At 43.3% G+C, this 19,498-nt stretch overlaps 1 protein-coding gene across 3 annotated transcripts in view; it reads right to left on the reverse strand.

The window, feature by feature from the left end:
* Nucleotides 1-19,498, reverse strand: part of FAM107B (family with sequence similarity 107 member B) — a 71,596-nt gene that overhangs the window by 26,817 nt on the left and 25,281 nt on the right. Inside the window, exon 1 of one of the 3 annotated variants that reach the window (XM_057733527.1) lies at nucleotides 2,252-2,315. The exons of 1 other annotated variant lie outside the window; for it this stretch is intronic. The gene's annotated coding sequence lies outside the window, so the exon portion shown is untranslated. Of the gene's footprint in view, nucleotides 1-2,152; nucleotides 2,316-19,498 lie in introns of those variants that run through there. One more of the 3 variants, XM_057733526.1, reaches the window with a different exon arrangement.

The following is a 19,498-nucleotide window of genomic DNA, read 5'->3' on the forward strand; positions in this document are numbered from 1 at the left end:
GAGGACACCAAAAAAAAAGATAGGATTCATAAGCCAACCATTGTCAGTATGGCCAGAACCATGAGTATCCCTCCTTTGTATGAGCCTCAGGTCAGCCCTAAAAACCTAGGAAGGAGTGAGACGTGACCCCTGCCATGCAGGGCTCGTGGCTAGAGGAGCAGACAGGCCCACCATCAGCAGTAGGATACGTACCCCTTGAGGGTGAGAAGCCCAGGGCAGTCTCAGGGAGGTCTTCCTAAGACTGCACCTCCTTCCAGCTCCAAAAGGAGGAAGCGTCTCCCCTGTGACTCCATCAGTGAGGATGCTCTGGACCACATGTAACAACACCTGCCTCGAAGGACCTGCAACCACAGGGGCTCGTTTTTACCTCTCATAAGAATGTGGTGTCAGGTTGTGCAAGGCTGCTTCAGAGCTCCGTGGTGTCATGGGGGCCCTGGGGTCTTCTCGTGGCTCTGCTCTGCTCAGCAGCCCCGGCACCTCCAGGAGGAAAGGCAGACTAGGAAAGCCTCCCCCACCCTGGGTCTCTTTATCTGGGAGGGAAGCCACTCCCAGAAGCCCCCGGGGGCCTTCTGACACCTCATTGGCTAGAGCTGTGTCATGGGATCACCACAGCAACAAAGGATGCTGGGGAAACGAGGACACGGCATTCCAGCAGCGAAGAGGGGCCAGCAGTGGCTGTTAGATCGACAATCGACCCTGCCACACACGGATGATTACGGGCAGAACGCGTCCCCCAAAATTCGTATGTGGAAGCCCCATCCCTCAATGTGACAGTACGTGGAGGTGGGGCCTCTGTGAGATGATCGGGAGTAGATGAGGTCATGAGGGCGGGGCTCCCACGATGGGACTAACATCCTCACAGGAGGATGGGACACCAGAGCTGGCATCTCGCCCAGCCCTACCACGTAAGGACATGGTAAGAAGGCTGCTGTCTGTAAGCCTAGAAGAGAGTCCTCACCAGACTCTCAGTCCTCAAATCAGCCAGGACCCTGATCGTGGACGTCCAGCCTTCAGAACTGTGAGAAATAAATGTCTGTTGTTTAACCCACCCAGCCTACGGCATTTTGTTACGGCAGCCCGCGCTAAGACACAAACCCAATTCAACTGTCTCCAAAGGCACGCCAGCCTCCTGACAAGGGGCTCCTCGGGCCCCTCTGAGTGAGGTCAGTAGCTACTCTGCACCTCACCTCCAAAGCTGAAAGGGAAACTAGAGCAACAACCATTTCTCAGAAGTGTTTGTTCCTCACGGCATCTGTAAGGAAAGCTACAGTACCCAACGAAGACGGGGGGGGGGGGGGGGGGGGGGGGGGGGGGGGCACTTAACGGAAACCCTTTCAGCCTTTAGCTTTTCCTTCTACACAAAGCCTCCCTTTTTAAACTAAGGGGATTTTGGCAAACGTTCAAAAGTAAACACATTTGTAGCAGGTGTGGGCCCGGAACAAGGGAGTAAACTATGGTGACTCTTAACTTTCTCTGCTTGAACTCCACACATTAATTCAACTACCCCCGGAGGCTTATCATTCTAGGATGCCAGGCCTTACCAATTTCCCACAGGCTGTCCTGCAGTCACAGGAAAACAAAAACAAGGCATCCCCAGCTCCATAGGGCTGTCCCCGCACCCTAAATAGTTATTTCAGTCACCTCCCTCTCACAGGCCCACCCAGCCCAGAAACTGGATATGATCTCCCTTGGGCCTCTGCTGGAGCCCTGACTTTCTCTACATACAGGAACAGGCAGAGGAAAACTTTCAAAATATGAATGAGGAAAAAATGACAGCAACCTACTTGGCAAACAGGGACACAGAAACACAAAAGCCTAAAAGTAAGGGGCCTGCATTTAAACCAGCAGACATCAGGTGCCACGACGTCTGAAAAGCCTTTCTTTTTCCTGGAATGGCAGGGGGCTCACAGGGAACTAGAAAATAGTCAAGATCTCAAAACCGTATCTATTCCTAGAGCACACTGAGGCCTTAGAGAGAGAATCACTTAACTTGAGTGGTGAGCAACCGATGCATCTATCCTAATTCAGATCCTACAGATGCTGAAGGATATCACTCCTCTTCCTTCCGACAAGATGTTTCAAAGGGCATTTATGTTCAAACATAAATTGTTTTAAGTACAATTTAGGACAATTGCAAGACTCTCATACTTACTTGGTAGCTTCCATCCTCAAGGAAATTCTCTCTTAAAATAAAGCCTTACCCAGCACCCCTTCCTCCCCCATCCAAGTATGCAGAACTCAAACCACTGACCACTGTGTCTACAGCCCCCAGGTCCTCACCCAACAGGGATTAGGAGGTGTGCCCTGAGCACCCACACATCAGGCTGCTCACTCTGGCATCGCAGTCGAATCTGTTGCTAACCAACGATACTATTTGTTTTATATGTTTTCCCCAAGTCCTGACACATCCGCAGCAGCAATACTGATTAAGTAAAAGAACAGGGCAGGCTGGTAACCACTAAATGCTCTGCCCTAGACCGGTTCCACACGAAATGGAGAACTCGGCTTCTCTCTCTTCCTGAAGTTACCCAAGTCTGAAATGTTTTCATTTCTTTTCTTGCAACAGGACTCCTTACTCAAGAACTCGGCATACAGAAACTTCCCATCAGCTTCCGACTCCTCTCTCAGCTCTTGTCCAAAAGTTCAGAACTTTAACTGTGTCTCTTTTAAACTCCACACATAACAGAAGCTCCTGGATAATTTAATTAAATGAAAAGGGCAAGGACAAATGACATATCAACACGTTCATAATGAAAATCTGTCCTCTACTTACAGCTGGTTATAAAGGAAATCATTAATCACTTCCAGGAGAACAGTTATAAAATAATTTAACAAGAAACTACAGATGTATCATGATAACTAACTACTTCCCTTATGCCTTAAAACAAAACAAACAAAAAAAGAATCTGAAAAGCTTAATTAAGATAGTATAATTTTACCAACTTAATATCCAAAAGTAAAATGTATCCAAAGGCCATGAAAAATGAGATGTCTTTTAAAAAGTTTTCAAAGTAATTCAATGAACAAAACCTCTACCCTTTAGCTTGTAATCCTACAAATGTCAAAGTGAGTAAGGACCCAAGTATTTAAGAGTCCAATTTAAGATTTTTAAATCCAGTCTATAGCACAAAATCTACAAACAAAACACTACGTGTGACATGATAATTAGGAAGGACCATATCAAGTTTAGTCTTGTAATTTCATCTATGAAACCTCGGAGCTGAAGTCATAAACCTTATTTTCCAATTATAAAATATATATTAGCCCTGGGGAAAAAAATCTGAATTACGACTCTGTGTTCCTAAATTTCACTCTCTGAGATATATATGAACGCCAATGTCAAGGACTTGGCTCAAGAACTTCCCTTCTGTGCATATCTAGATTTGCCCTAACGCTGATAAACCTTCTAAAATACCTCAGATCAATGCCTTTCAAACTTTTCTGTCTGTCATCCTCTTTACACACAGGGACCCAATAGCACACCCACACTAAGATCAACTGAAGTAAAAGTTCCCAGAAGCAATACTAGCCTTACACTACATACGCTCTGAGATTTTTCACTGTTTTTTTTTTTTTTTGTAATGCTTCTTGTGACCCACTAAATTGATTTCATGACCCACTAATGGATGCAGCTTGGACAATCCGATCCCAATTCATTCACTTAAACCTGCCACCATCATCTGGCAGTACTCCGGGTACCCGGGAAAGCACCTGAAAACTTCCACCAGAAACGTAAACTGGCCCAGCAGCCAGCTGTCATTATCCCTTCCAAATGGGAAACACTTAAAACCATGATGTTGTAAAAGTGCATTTGGGCTTCTATTACTGATACGAAAGCCATCTTCTCCTCTGCCTAATCTTTAAAATATCCTTATTCCAATTGTTAAAAAATAACCTCAAATCCTTCTAGCTATGTGTGAATGAGTAAAGAAGTACAAATTAAAGATTACTTAGAGAATTACATTTGTCCATAGTTCCGTAATAAGCCTTTTTCCCTGTGATGATGAATGTGGGGAACAGAGATCACCGAGGCAGTATTTTCTCCCCTTATTAAAGTGTTTTTTTAAAGCAGTTTCAATAGTTTCTCTATCCACAAATAAAATGACAGCCACAGTACATAACATTTAAAACTAACTATAATGGCATTTGCCTATTTGTTAAAAACTGCAGTGTAACTCAGATTCTGCATACCAAAACAATAATTCTATTCGTATAGTTTTTAAGAAGCAGGACAAAATTCCACACTTAGAGTTAACCATGAGTTAGAGGAAATCCTCCAGTCCCAGGTACCTGCCACCCAACCGTCAAAGGTCATTTACACCCACCACGTGGGAAACTAGGCAGCAAATGGTAAGGGAGACAAGGAAGAATTGATCTCTTTTTCTCCCTGGTGAAGAGAGACATGGCAACGGTCGTGGTGGTTATGAAACAGCAGAAAGAGCTAAGCTTTCAAGGCTGAGAAAGTCAAAGCCAACTCTGCCACGTATTAGCTGCATGACCTTAGTTCAACAATAAAAACACTTAAAATAATTACGCAATAAATATTAGCTGTGGGCTGGGCACAGTCTTAAATGTCTGCATCTATCACCTCATCGGATTTTCACAACACTGGAGGTAGATTCTGAGGGCCAGAGGGGCTAAGGCACGTATCCAGATTCCTACAACTAGTCACGGGAAGGCCAGAGTTCAGGCATAAGCTAGCTCATTTCAGAGCCTTTGTGGGGGGTCTGCCTTCGGAGCCCCTGGTTCCTTACCCTTCCCTCTCAGGGTTGCTGTTTGAATTAATGCCTGTTGATAAGGACTCATCACCCCCACAACCCAGTATCCCAGATGCCACCAGCACAGGTTACCAAATATCTCAGGTAAGCGGGCTTCCCCTGTTCCAAGTCAGAAACTTCTTATCTTTGTTCAGAGTCAGAAACCTTATCTTTTTTCCTTCTACCCTCTCACTGCTCCACCCTTCAAATACACCTCCCCCACGAATACCTATTACTAACCTTAGGAAATAGGTCCTGTTTCATCAGCACTGCGGTAGAGTATATCACACCTATCATGAGTGTGTTTACTAAGGGAAGGGAGGTGGGTGTCTCTTGTTTGTAAGGCAAGCAAAGTTGTCAGGTTTCATTCAAAGCCAAGACAATGACAGGCAGAGCCTCAAAGGCTAAGGCTCAGACGGCGACAATCACTAGGGTTAAACTGTGTTTACCTTGCGAGGTCTTGACCAGGGACAGAATGAAGGCAGGAGAGCGACTGGGCCAGTTGTGGCTTGGGGATCTGGCAGGAATTAGAGGGGCAGGGCCTCAACTATGCCAGGAATTCTGCTGAGGGCAATAAACAATCTCACAGCAGAGGGCAGGATCGCATTAAATCAGTTTTGGAAACAAGAAGTACCAGGACCAGGTAGTTAATAAGTGTGGAAAGAATTTTTCAAAATAGGGTTACATTTCTCCCTTGCTTTCCTGTCCACACTAGTTAGCAAATGCTGCCTCTTCCACTTCCTTACCCTCAAAAGTGGGTAAACAGAAGCACTAACAGGCTGCTCCAGGGAAAGAACCAAAGCGCACCAACCAGGTTGATGAAAGACACGTCAATAATGCACCGCCACCAAATTGCTGAATTGGGTCGTTTTCTTAAAAAAACAAATAGAGAGTAACTGTGTGAGTGCGTGCTCTCAAGGTGTAACAAGTTAGCTATACATGTTAGGCTTAATTTGTTAGTTGTCATAGCAACAGTGGATGAGAATGCCTGCTCAGACCGGTATTTAGCCATTCAGTTCTTTGTCTTACACTAAACATCTATCACTGATTATATAAACTATTTTCCAAGTAGTAAGAAATCACTAGTTTGCCAAACCAAAAGGGAATATAACCCACAAGCCTCACTTAGAGAAAAGCACCCATAACTCTAAAGGATGTACACTGAATTTATGAATGTTCAGAGAACAGGACATTGTTGCTATATAGCTATTTAATAATCTGAAGACATACAGTGGCTTTTTATCCTTAAGGAAAAAATTAATTATGAAACTAACTACCAGATTAAGTAATATAATCTAACAAAAGTAGATTTACTAATACATCCATTATTTTAATTAAATTAAGTACTGAGGACATTATGAGTTTAGAATCATTAAATGTCACTCCCAATGACATTCTAATTTTTTTAAAATTTTTATTGGAGTATAGTTGATTTAGAATGTTGTGTTAGTTTCTGCTGTACAGCAAAGTGGTTCAGTTATACATACACATATATCAACTCTTTTTTAAATTCTTTCCCCACATAGGTCACTACTGAGTATTGAGTAGAGTTCCCTGTGCTATACAGCAGGTTTTCATTAGTTATCTATTTTACATATAGTAGTGTGTATACCCACTGACATTCTAATTTGATGCCTGATTATAAAACAAAGATACAAAGTATCCTAGGCTAACAATTTAATTTGTCTTTAACCTAGTTTTATTTTGCCTCCTTCTCTTTTTTTATAATAAATTCTGTTTCTACCTCACTAGCAAGAAACAAATTTTGATTTCTCTTAAATTGGTTCATTGTAGATTTAAAAAGATTCAACTCACTGGCTTGGTATAATTGGACATTATTTATTTCCTCATTGCATCTGCTACTGACCATTTTCTTTACAATAAGCTAAACAACATGCTTTGCCAAAAGGCACAGGTCCAAGCACCAAAAATGTCAGGTCCTAGTCCCAGCTCAGCCACTGACAGGCTCTGTGCTTTCAGTAAATGACCCTGCCCCTTGGGGTCAGTTTCCTCGCCTGTGAGCCCCAGACGAGGACACCAGAGGTTCTCACTAATCAAGACAATCTGATCTAAACTTGCAGACTTTCTTACACACACACACACACACAAACACACACACACTGCACCAGGCAACACAGGCTCCAACAGAGACAGGCCTTTCAAAGCCACATGCACGACCCCATCCCTCCCAAAAAGGGAAATGTGAGAAATCTGGTTTTTGCCCATTTGCAACTATAACACAAAATAACAGGGTGACTCTTCGGAAGCTCTACGATCAGAAGAAATCCAGATTAAAGCTTGTGTCTGAAACACAGCCCCTCACTGCCCGTATGTTGGGACTTCCCGTACTTGGAGGCAAACCAGTAAGAGAGCACAGCACTCCCCTCTCAGCACTCCATATTGGATTAGTAACGATCACTTTAAATCGCTTTAAAGACGTCTTCCAAAGGGTCCTTCTCTGTCATCAGAACCCACTGATTTCACCATCAGTAATTTGATACCCGAAATTTACAACACAGTAGAGGCCATGTTTACTCCTCCCAAAAGCATAGAAGATCTTCAAGTGCTGATCCAGGAGTTTCTGGATTGTTCCTGGCTCAGCTGGGATGCTGTGATTGAAAAAGGAAATACACCAGTCAGCACTCAGCTTGCCAGTCATCAGCCGGGTCACGGCATTCTCATCGGTCACAGCCCAGATGGATGACAGTTCTGCTCCTGACACTGCAAAGCTGTGCCAACCTCTGGCTAGACTAGCCATCTCCTGCGTGCTCTCTTGCCAGGAACCTGTGGGACGTGATCAGGGCCACCGGCCTGGCCTCACAGCTCAGCTGCACCGTAATCTCAGGACAAAAATTCAGAAGGTCGCCGTGTCATTATTGCTTCTCAAATACACCCAACAGTTCAGTGGCTAAAAAACACGCTTCTTCATCAAATAGGAAAAAGTTAAAGCAGGAAGCCTGTGTGCTAAGAATTGATCTGCCTCCCGTGGGATTGTCTGAAACTATAAATTAGGTCAGGTCACTCCCCAAAAGCTTCTCTAAGCCCCTGACTGTGGCCGTCATTCCCTACCTGATCTGAAACGGACCTGCTTCTCACACCTCATCCCCATCTCTCCCCCCGACCTTACTCCCTGCCGTCCAGTCCCGCCGGCCTCCCTTCACTTCTTACCTAGTCTGCGCTCATGCCAATTCCCCCTCAAACCCATCCCATCCCAAATCTCTCCCTACCACTGGCTCACCCTTGAATCTCCACTCAAACATCACCTGCCTAGATCACCCCACCTAACTTGGGTCCTTCCACTGTCAGACTCTGTCCTAAGCTCGAGTCCCACCCCTCACAGTCTGAGGAACTGTTTAGTTTATTGCTGGGAACACGTTTTTTGATCATCTCCCCTCTAGATATGAAGCTACCTGAGGTTCAGGGTCCTTGATCTTCTGTGCAGCGCTGAATCTCTAGGGCTTATAATTATTAAATGTTCAATTATCACTTGTTAAAAGCAAATCAATGTCTCAGTAAATTTTGCAGGGAGAAAAGATGCAGCACCTGAACACTTGTATTTGTCCTAAATTGGTTATGGAACAAAAAAATATTCACTGGTCTTGGGCAAAACCAATTTCTACTCTGTTTCTCCCCACCACATATTCACCTTGTGGGTCTGCGCTCTACTGCAATCTCTTGATTTAAATGGGAATTTTAAAACACTGTTTGAAATTTGTAACAGAAACTTGTTATCAATGACAGTCTCGTTCCCAGGTAATCCTGAGAAATACTAGTCCTCCTCGTTAACATTTATTCAGTGCTTACTAAGTTCCAGGCACGGATTTTTTTTTTTAATTTTTAATTTATTTATTTAGGCCACACTGCGGGGCATGCGGGATCCTAGTTTCCGCACCAGGAATCGAACTCCATGCAGTAGAAGCACGGAGTCCCAACCACTGGACCGCCGGGAAATTCCCAGGCACTGTTCTGAACACTGCGTTTGTCGTGCCATTTGCCTTCCAAGGCAGTCCTGTGATGGAGGGATCACTGTCCTTATTGGAAGAGAAGAAGCTGAGGCACAGGGATGTCAGCAACGGGTTCAAGGTCTTGCAGCTGGAAGAGCCCCATCAGCCCAGTGGGTCTGCCACCAGCATCTGAGCCCTCTACTGCTGTGTGATGGTGTTTCCATCCCCTGCGAGAGAAGTGCATACCAGGAAACAGAAATGAGGTAGAGCTGTCTCTTCCTGTTTTGGAGCCAGGCAAATCTTTTTTTTTTTAATTTTTAGAAAAAAGACTAAATTCCTCTTTGGACCCCTGCTTCCTCCATCCAGGTAATTCCTTCCTGGTTTCCCCAGCCCGCCTCCAGCTTCCCCAGGGCATCAGGCTTCCCTCACCCCCCCATTAATGCATCTTTATGCTTTGCAATTCACCAGCCGGTCCCGAACTGCTCTCCTCCCCTGCCTGCTTAGGCGTGGGGAAGTACACACATGCGCACTCACAAACAACGTTCCAAATTCCTATTTACTTCACCCTGCAGTGTAAAAGGTAAATAACTAATTGACCTTCCCAGCGATGCCAAAATGCATGACATATGCAAGGTAACTGGTTCACAAAGTACTGTCTGAATTATCACACAGCTAGAAAATGACCAAAATTGGATGGACATTTCAAGAATTGTCCAGGAAGATAACTAAACAGAGAGGTCAACGGGCAGTGCTCACCTGGTGCCGATTTTCCCAACTGCTTTCCTTCCTGCGATTCTGAACACAGTCTAAGCTGCTGATAACTGATGGCAGGGAGGACTGGAAATCCGGGAGGGGGGGGGAGTTGAGCACAGAGATTCTAAATCTAGTGGCTGGAGCTGGAGACCACCTACACTTTGCTGCTGCATTTTAAAAAACCCTTCAACACCTTAATAACATGTTCTGCCAGGTAGAATAAAAATGTGCCCAAAGAGCTTGAATTCTTATTAGCTGCCAAGAACTAAACATGAAAAAAAAAAAAAAAAAAAGTCCAAAGTAACAGATGAAGATGTAGGGGGAGAAAAACAACTAGTGATTGGCTGGGTCCAACTAAAGAGCAGCAGAATAACACCCTCCCCCACAACAAAAAGGATAAGCTGCTTTTGTTTATTTACATGTGGACCAACTGACTTCAGTTAACCTCCATTTTCCTTCAAACACTACCGTTGTGGTTTTCAATCCTCTCCTGCACATTAGAATCATCTGTAGAACTTAAAAAAAAAAGTGTGTCCCGCTCCAGTAAAGACGCACTAAAGGAGCACCCATCATGATCAGACACACCTCCAACGGGGCCTGGGCCGTAACACAACCATGGAGAGAGGGAAGGATGGTTAGGAATGGCAAGAGTCATTGCTCCATCTCCAAGAGTCTCCTCTCCCTCCATCTCTAAGACCAAAGAGCTGCACCATCCATGCATCCATCCATCCATCCACCCTTCACTGAGCACCTCTTGTGCCAGCACTGAGTACCAGGACACATGGCAAACAACACTGGCGGACTTGCCCTCCAGGAGTTCCATTCTAGGGGAAACCACAGCAGGGAAACTGAAGTTACCCTATTCTTCAAAAGAAAATCAAAAGCAACTAAAAAGATTCCCTCAAGAAATTTCAATCAGTCTTATTGAACTGAAGTCCTTTCAGCCCATAGCTTCTCATTTGGTCATCAGAGAAGTGTTGTGTTGTGTTGTGTTGTGTTGTGTTGTGTTGTGTTGTAAGGACTGGTAAAAGCCTTCTCTAAATGTGAAGAGAATTATATTAAACTTCAATATCCTCCTTCCCAAGCTAAAAAATTCGAGCTCATTCAATTTTCACACCATCTCCAGGTTTATAAATCCTAGACCCCTGCCTGAGCAGTCTCGGTTCAACTGGCAGGTTTGGACTATTTAACACGTTGCTCCACTCAGTGACTTGATCCAGAATATCACACAATACCAATTAGCTCAGTGTCCCTGTGCACCCCACATCCTCAGACTGGGTAAGCGGACTGTTCCAAAATCAAGTCTGTCCCATCAGTATTCTGCATTTCCTGTTTTTTCTTTTATTTTTTCATATGGAACAAATGCCCATCACAGGCTTAGGGAATATATATAAGAAGTACAACAATCCCTTTTAAGAGTATTGAGCCTTCTTGTAAAAACTAAAGCAAGACAAGTAATACTAATATCTCATAATACTACATCTTGATTCAGAACAGAAGTGTACAGAGTAGGGAAAAACCGATTAGTCAGAGTGTGAAACTCCACTGCAAGTAAGTCTCAAGAGAAGGGTGTGGCCAAGCAGAGTCAGCAGTGACCAAGCAGAGTATTTTAAGGAGCAGGAAGGGCCCACGGATGGGAGAAACAACAGAGACACCAGCCTCACTGAAACAAGGAGACTCAACAGGTGAGTGACAGGAAGTAAGGCTGAATCAGTAAGAGGAGCAGGTAACCCTGGGCTCCGACACCAGATGTGCTTTCCCCATGACACGGTCAGTAAGACAGAGGTGTGGCAGGTCCCCGAGAAGGACATGACAGAAACTGTTCTAGGCACCTGGATAAAGCAGCTGCCGTCAATTCTGATGGGGCCTCTGATGAGTGTCTGGCACACCAATTATTTTCAGCAAGAACTTCAGTCCGGATTGTCCATACCATTTCCATGCCTATCACCAAAATATCACATCCCAGGATGCCGAAGTCCCAAAATTTACAAATGAGAAACTCAAAACAGCTTCCCATCAAGCTCCCTGGGCTCCTCCTGCCCCAATTTCTCCACCCACTGAGCATATGAGGATTCTAGGAGCCACTGACAGACATCAGCAAAAAGAACCAACTCCCGGCCGTCCCGCCGGAATTCTGTTCTAAACATCTGCCCATCCACTGTACGTCAGGCACGGTGCCTGGTGTGGTCTGAGGCAAGGCGCACACAGCAAGCCTTTTGCTTTCACTCCCTGCCCTTCGGAGGAGGTACAACTCCTGGAAGGCAACTGGGTATTGTTTACAGTCGCTCACAGAGGAGATCTGGTGAGTCCCTTCTTCCATTAATTCATCAAGTATTTACTCCACATCTACTAAGTGCCTGGACTGTTCTAAACAGTATGCAATCAACAGGAAAGGAAGCAAAGCTCCTGCCCTCGTGAAGCCTATCTTCTGCATTATGACAAGGATTTCAGGTTATATTCCAAATGCTCTGGCAGTTTATGATAATGGGAATACAATGACACTTCTCATGTCTTACTCAGAATCTGCAAAACCTTCCAAGCCCAGTCTATTACATAAAAGATGATGACAGATCTAAGAAATAACTAAATTCAAAGAGTGGTTTCAATTATAAAAGGAAGAAACCACTAGGTATATTTGGAGTGTATTTCTTAGCCTCCAGAATGCTCAACTCATAAAATCTGACTAAAATTAAATTAGGACATTTCCAAATATAATGGTGAATGCTTAAAGGGTGCCCCCAATTCGAATATTCTCTATTGTTTTAAGCAGAGGATAGAATGGTCTTTTAATGTAAAACAACATTAAGACGAACAATTAGGTAGTTTCCCATCACAGTGTATATTTCAAAGTGAGCTGTGCCTTAGTAATCGGTTTTGGGAGAGATTTCAAATGTTAACAGCCACTAACTTATTAACTAAAGCCACAGAACTGTACGTTCAGCTGGAAATGTCATAGTAACAACGTTCAGATCTTTAGGATAAGTAGAGAATGCAAAACTGCTAATTTCCCGCCTTGTGGGTGCTTTGTAGCTTCTGTAGACATCTTAATAATCACTTAATCATAACATAAGGAACATAAAGAAATACCAATAGGATGGAATCCTCCACTTTCAGGAAAAAAGACCATCAGCAGATTTGGATTCCTGTCCACAGAGAGAGGACAAAAGCCTTAAAGCAGCAATACATTAGGACAATATCACGTCAGCTACGTAACAGTGAGCAAACATGCTCTGAAATCCGGGGTAAGCAGGGAGCTCATCCCTAGATGTGAAGTGCCCTCTGCATCTCTGGGTAGACATTTCAACTTTCAGCCATAAAACTGGAAAGAGAGGGACTTCCCTGGCGGTCCAGTGGTTAAGATTTCACCTTCCAGTGCAGGGGGTGTGGGTTTGATCCCTGGTTGGGGAACTAAGATCCCACATACCTCCTAGCCAAAAAAACTAAAACATAAAACAGAAGCAATATTGTAACAAATTCAATAAAGACTTTTTTAAAAAGGTCCACATCAAAAAAATCTTAAAAAAAAAAAAACTGTAAAGAGAAATATGCAACACGCCACTGACTCAGACGAAATAACTGAGAAGTTAACTACATGCTGTTTCCCAGGATATTTCTCAATTATGCGAGGAACTCTACTATCATCACTGTAGGTCAAGATCCTTTGGCATTTTACTTACATAAGAATCAGTGCTTGCCTGAGGTATAGCAGAAATGAGAAAAAGCAAATTATGTCCCTGGTATAAAGTTCCATCATCAACACTTCGCTTGAATAAGTCTTGAATAAAGTTCCTCTGATAAATCAATTAATTGTTATTCAAATAAAGAGGAAAAGTTCTGAGGTTGAAAACAAGCACAGAAAAGTCACATTAGTCTGTTAAGTAAACAAAAACTTGAGGTGGGGGGGTAGGGGGAAGGTATCTGTTACCATTCCAACTATAAAAACTGGGGTTTCCATGTACAAGGGGACCTATGGATGAGGGGAAAAGTTTAACAGACATTTATTTCTCTCTAAAAAAAAAAAACAAAAAATCCCCCTCCCCCCGTTTTAGAAGCACTGCGATAGTAGAAAATTTGGAACATCGGAAAAGTGTATAGAAAATAAAACATCATTCATGAATGCATCACTAAACATATCCATATTCTGGTACATTTTCCTTTCAGTTACTAGAAATACACATCTCTTTTCATTTTTTAGCAAAATGAGGTCACACTAAGTATATAATGTACTACATCTGCAAGTATTTCATCTGTGATAAAATACTTTTAAAATATAGCTGCACAATATGCCGTTATACAGGTGTATGATACCTGACTCTGCTATCCTCCTTACGTCCTATTCAAAATGAAAGATCATTTAATGAATTTTAACGTAACAAACTAAGAAAAGATCACTGTTGTGGCTTCAGAATTTATACTGTACCACCCATAATTCCTGGAAAAGTTTATTTCAGTACTCTCATCTTTGCCAGTTATGCATCTGTGTGAGATTGGATTTTCTGCATATACTTCAACCAAAACAACCTATCTGAATGCAGAAGCAGATATGAGAACCCAGTTATTTTCTATTAAAGCTGGTTATGAAATAGATTTGCAAAAATGTAGAATACCACTAGCCTCAGTTTTTTTTAAATTTGAAGAATAGTTACTTTCCATCTAAAAAATTATTAAAGAAAAGTGCACAAATGTAAAATAATGTTCATCTTACTATTTTTTTCTGTTTTGGAAATGTTACTTTTCAATACAAATGGTCTTTTGCTAATAAGTAATGGGTTTATTGTTATTTTTGCCATTTCTAAGTGAATTTTTTAAACTTTCTCAGTTTTAATTCCTAACAGTAAGTAATCAATAGGTATTACAACAGACAAAGGTCTTTGAGGATCTTCAAACACTTTTCAACAGTGTTAAGGGGTCCTGTGATTAAAAAGTTTGAGAACCACTAGGCTGTACAGGGTCGCTTTAACTAATAAACCTACGTATTATTTTGTTTGCTTGTAACAGACTTCTGCTTAAAATGAGACTCCTCCAAGACCTTTGATAGATGAGCAGTGTCTTCGTTGAATGGAATCTGTCTGCTTCTGGCCCACATTTAGTCTCTAAATAATTAGGCCCCCAAATACTTAATGCATTTTGACATTCTGCTAAGGAACACTTTTTTAAAGCAGATATTGCAAGGAAAACAGGACCCTGGAAAATCAGAGATGGAGATCTCTGACCACAGCTACCTCTCCACTAGTTGGTTACAAAAGCAAAAATAAAAAATTATCAAAATATCTGGAGTAAGAGCAGAGCGATTCAGATGATGGTACCTGATACCCACTTATCTTCACAGTTATCATCTGTTTTTACTTCCTGCTACCAAATTACACAAGCAATTCTTTGAATTCTGCAGACCCAATGACACATGCTCCCTCCCAACCACCAGGCCCAAAACTCAATGGAAGTAAGAAAACATCGACATAGTACCTATTACAACTTTACTTTCTGATCAACAACAACCCAAACAAAAGGTCCCAAACTATTATAACATTATAGGTATTCCTAGCATCTCCAGAATAGGAATTCTTCTATACTGCTGTCCTGTTTTTCGAAGACATACAGTTTCTACAAAGGAATCAAAGAGTCAAACTTTTTTTAAAAATCGGGTTGAAAATAAAAAACTCTTGCATTAAAATACATATTTATTGGGACTTCCCTGGCGGTCCAGTGATTAAGACTGTGCTTCCACCACAGGGGATGTGGGTTCAATCCTTGGTCAGGGAACTAAGATCCCACATGGCCCTCGGCGTGACCAAAAAATAAACATAATAAATACATAAATAAAATGTTTTAAAAATACATATTTATTGAGAGTGTACCAGGTGCCCAGCTTCCCAACACGGAGGATAAAGCAGGGAACAAAGCCAAGTCCCTGCCCTCAGGAGGCTCCTCTTCTGGCGGGGGGAAGCAGACCCTCAACAGAGGAGGAGCAGTGAAGTCTGCTGGGCTTGAACAAACAAAGCCCAGGAGGCCCCGAGAACAGAAAGATCATCTGAGTGAAACACAGTCCCAGGGCTACCCCTTCACAGCCATGTGGCGAGAGACCTTAAATACAAGTAAGATTAATCAGAAGAGAGAGGGGGCTCAAGACAGGAGCACAGCCAAACCAGAAAAACAAACTCACCTGGGGAGACAGTGGAGCCGGTTGCCAAAAGGGAAGACTCTGTGGAGAAACAAGCTTGATCAGAGGAAACAAGGAGATCACCTTTAGCTGCACTGCGTTTAGATGACCCAAAAGCATGCGAGTGAAAATATACTACAAAGGAAGCACCAGACATGAGTGCTTGAGCTCGGGGGTCAGATATAGGCTGGATATGCAGATCCGGGAGCCCAGAACCCACAAGCAACTGAGGCTAAGGAAACTGCTGGTATTACTCACAGGGCGACAAAGGTTCCCTCCAAATCCCCAGATATAAAAGGAAGGTCAGGACCTCCCTGGTGGTGCAGTGGTTAAGAATCCGTCTGCCAATGCAGGGGACACAGGTTTGATCCCTGCCCCAGGAAGACCCCACATGCTGCGGAGCAACTAAGCCCATGTGCCACAACTACTGAGCCTGCGCTCTAAAGCCCGTGAGCCACAACTACTGAAGCCCATGTGCCTAGAGCCTGTGCTCTGCAACAAGAAGCCCGCGCACCGCAACGAAGAGTAGCTCCTGCTCGCTGGAACTAGAGAAAGCCCGCATGCACCAATGAAGACCCAACGCTGCCAAAAATAAATAAATAGTTAAAAATAAATAAACAAGTAAATAAATAAAAGCATTGATAAAAAAGAGGAGCCTGCAAAGGAAACTGAAAGAGAAGATCCAGAAAGAGAATAGAAACCAGGAGGGTGCAAGGTCTCAGAAGCTCAGGGACGTGAAAATGTTTCAGAAAGCAAGATGCTCTCAGCGGTGGCCAATGGTCAGGCAAAACTGCTGAGAGGTCAAGTAAGAAAGTGCACAAGAAAGTGCCTTCTGGATTTAGCAACAGGGAGGCGGGCCTCACAGGTGTGGACCTTTGCGTCCAGTGCTCAGATGGGCCCCACCTTGGTTTAACGCTTTGTTGTCGCCATCTTGAAATTCTAAATAATTTCTGAACAAGGAACCTCCCATTGTCATTCTGCATGGAGCCCAGTATCATGTAGCCAATTTTGCCTCTGAGATTGGTAAAGTGGTGGAGATGAAAAAAAAAAAGACTAGGCGGTTTAAGGAGTGAATGGAAATGAGCAAACTGAGACACGACAGACTAAGGTGGTCCCTATGATCCTCATTTCCCACTGTTCACTGCCTAGTTTAATCCCCTCCCTCTGAGTGTGGGCAGGACCTGTGACTGACTTCTAACCAACAGAACAAGGCCAAGGTGATGGGATACCACTCCCATGATTCCATCCTGCTGGAGTCTCTCCCCCCTCCCCCGACACCCCCACTGAGGTAACTGCAGGGAGGAAGGAGGTGGGGTGGCTGCCCCTCCATGTGGTTCGCGGGATGGATGGCGGGTGACACACTACATGGCAACTACAGGGGGGCTGGCATCCCACAATGTGTGTCACAGACGCACACCTGTGTTTTAACACATGGACATTTCGAAATGGTATAAAGATATAGATTTATCCTGAAGCAAAGAGATGAGGAATTTTCAAAGCTCCAGAATGAGTTGCTCTGGTCCTTGTCTAAAAAAGTCCTTTCCTCTCCAGACTCAAATCCCAGATATCTGTTTCACAAATAACCATCTCTGTTCTGATATTCGAACCCTCACCCAATTCTGAGAGTCGCCTTAAACCTCTCGCATTTCAGTAAAAATGTGCATTATCTGAATCCAGAAGGTCTTCACGGATTTACTGCTATCACTGCCAGTAAGGATAGAAATACACGTCTTGACAACAAAATGCCAAAGTTATCACATCACCACAGAATGAGGGGAGGCTCTACATGTATTGTGTTGTGGTGAGTCATGCTTTCTGTCGTGTGTGTATGTGCGCAAGCAGGCGTGCATGCAGGCGTGTTAAGATTATACCATCTGGAGACTGAAGTCTTATGGAAGATAGAAAACTTCCACTGTAAAACAGCAAAAACTTTTTAGTATTACTTGGGAAAAAAATATGCAGAAAAAGGTCCTCGACTCAAGAATGACTCAAGTACTTCTGTTCAGTCTAACCTTGCCTCTCAAGTCGTGGGGGGAGGAGTTAAGCCAGGCCTGGGGGTACAGGGCCCCAACCAAACAAAGAAGTACAGTAAGCTCACAGGTCACCGGGAGGTATGATGGCTACTCAACATTTAGTCCCTGGAAGGGAAATCAAGGGCCGTTCCCTCCTCTCTCACATGGTCCACAAGCCCCCGACCTTCCCCGTCAATGCAAGGCGGGGCTTCCTGAAGAAGTGGCACTCGCCAGCCTCATAGGTGTGCTCTTGAAGTTCCCCAGGATCCAGGAACGTGACAGTCAGAGCCTCAGCCCAGCACCCAACCACACAGGCTGGGAAAGCCAGAGGCCCCGACAAAAACCCGAACACAGACACTGGAGCAAAGAGCCCCACCAACAAAGCACACTTCCCACTAAAGTGGTTACCAAGAAATGGGTATTTCTAAACCACTTTCCTTAGTTTCAGAAAGAGAATTATTCTATAAATGAAAGCTTTCAAAAGCTAAGCCATTATTACTTAAGATGGCATGTATCACTGATTTAGAAAATTTTATTTTTATGTAAATATAAATGTGCACAAGGTAGGTGAGAGCCCTACATTAACAAAGGTAGCCCACATTTTTTTCTCAAATGAAAAGACACTGCAAATGCAACCAGATAAAAAAGGGGGTGTGTGTGTGCATACATGTGCACTCGCGCGTGTGTGTGTGTGATCTGTTTGTCTATAACAACATTACCTTGTGACCAAATATTTGTGCATACCTAGGCCAGGCAGGAGTGTGAAGTAGAGGTAGCAACACACGTCAAAGCCAGTATGGAAATTATGACACCACGATGAAGGAGAGCATTAAATCACTTTGGTCATTAGACAGGTACGAACACAGACTGAAAATACTGTTTCCATCATGGACACCCAAGAAAGTATCTTTCCTAAACCCTACCAAGGAATAAGCAGCAAATTAAAACCAAGGTCTATCAGAGTGCATTGCTGCTGTTTTCACAAGCTTGTGTTTTTTTATACCCACAGCCACCAGGGAGAAAGTGGAGAAGATGAACAAAACAACTGCAAAGCAAGCGCTATTTTGCTAAAATGAAGTACTTCAAAATATACATCAGTCCTGTAATTTTCATTGGAGAGCTGCATCGTACCAGAAGTGGAGATCTTCAAAGAAAAGGCATAATTTAATCAAGAGCCCAGACACTGAATGGAGCATGGATAAAATAATGGAGACAAAACCTACTGAACATCATAAGATATTTTTAAAAGGAGAGCAAAGGGCAACGCATCCAGAGTTTGACAGAGGCAGTTGGGCATTTGAAGACATCATTGCGGTAAAAAAAAATAGTTCATGACTGCCAGATGGGCAGCCGCTTACAGAGCTCTCTCCCTGGCAAAGACATGACATCCAAAACCATAACAAGATGTGACTTTTTTATTTAGTCTTGTATAGGTCGACTGTTTTGTTAAATCCACAAGTTCAAGTTCACACATTTGAAGGACTAGATTATTCAATGACCCAGAGGAAGATCTCAAGGTTTATTATGACTTCAGGTACACACGTATTTATACTTTTATCATGAATATTCAAAGTTTCAAAAATCATCCTTTAGTAAGATAAAGTCTGCCCAGAAAATCACCCCACACTTGTCACTTATTCAAGGCATAAGCAACCAAACATATAGAGAATGATGTGTGCAAGCTCCTCGTTCAAGGCAACAAAGAAAAAGATCACAGTAAGAACACACTTCCCAACAGTAGTAGTTTTTTCTAGCGATAAAGAAAAGCACCTAGAACAAGAGTTGATCACCACCACCCCTCCCCCCACCAAGAAGCTCTCTTGCTGGAAATCAAAAAAGTCAGAGTTAAAGTTCAAAGGGAGACGCTGTAGCAAC

The sequence above is a fragment of the Hippopotamus amphibius genome, chromosome 4 (assembly GCF_030028045.1).
Source record: "Hippopotamus amphibius kiboko isolate mHipAmp2 chromosome 4, mHipAmp2.hap2, whole genome shotgun sequence".
In the NCBI taxonomy this organism is placed as follows: Eukaryota; Metazoa; Chordata; class Mammalia; order Artiodactyla; family Hippopotamidae; genus Hippopotamus; species Hippopotamus amphibius.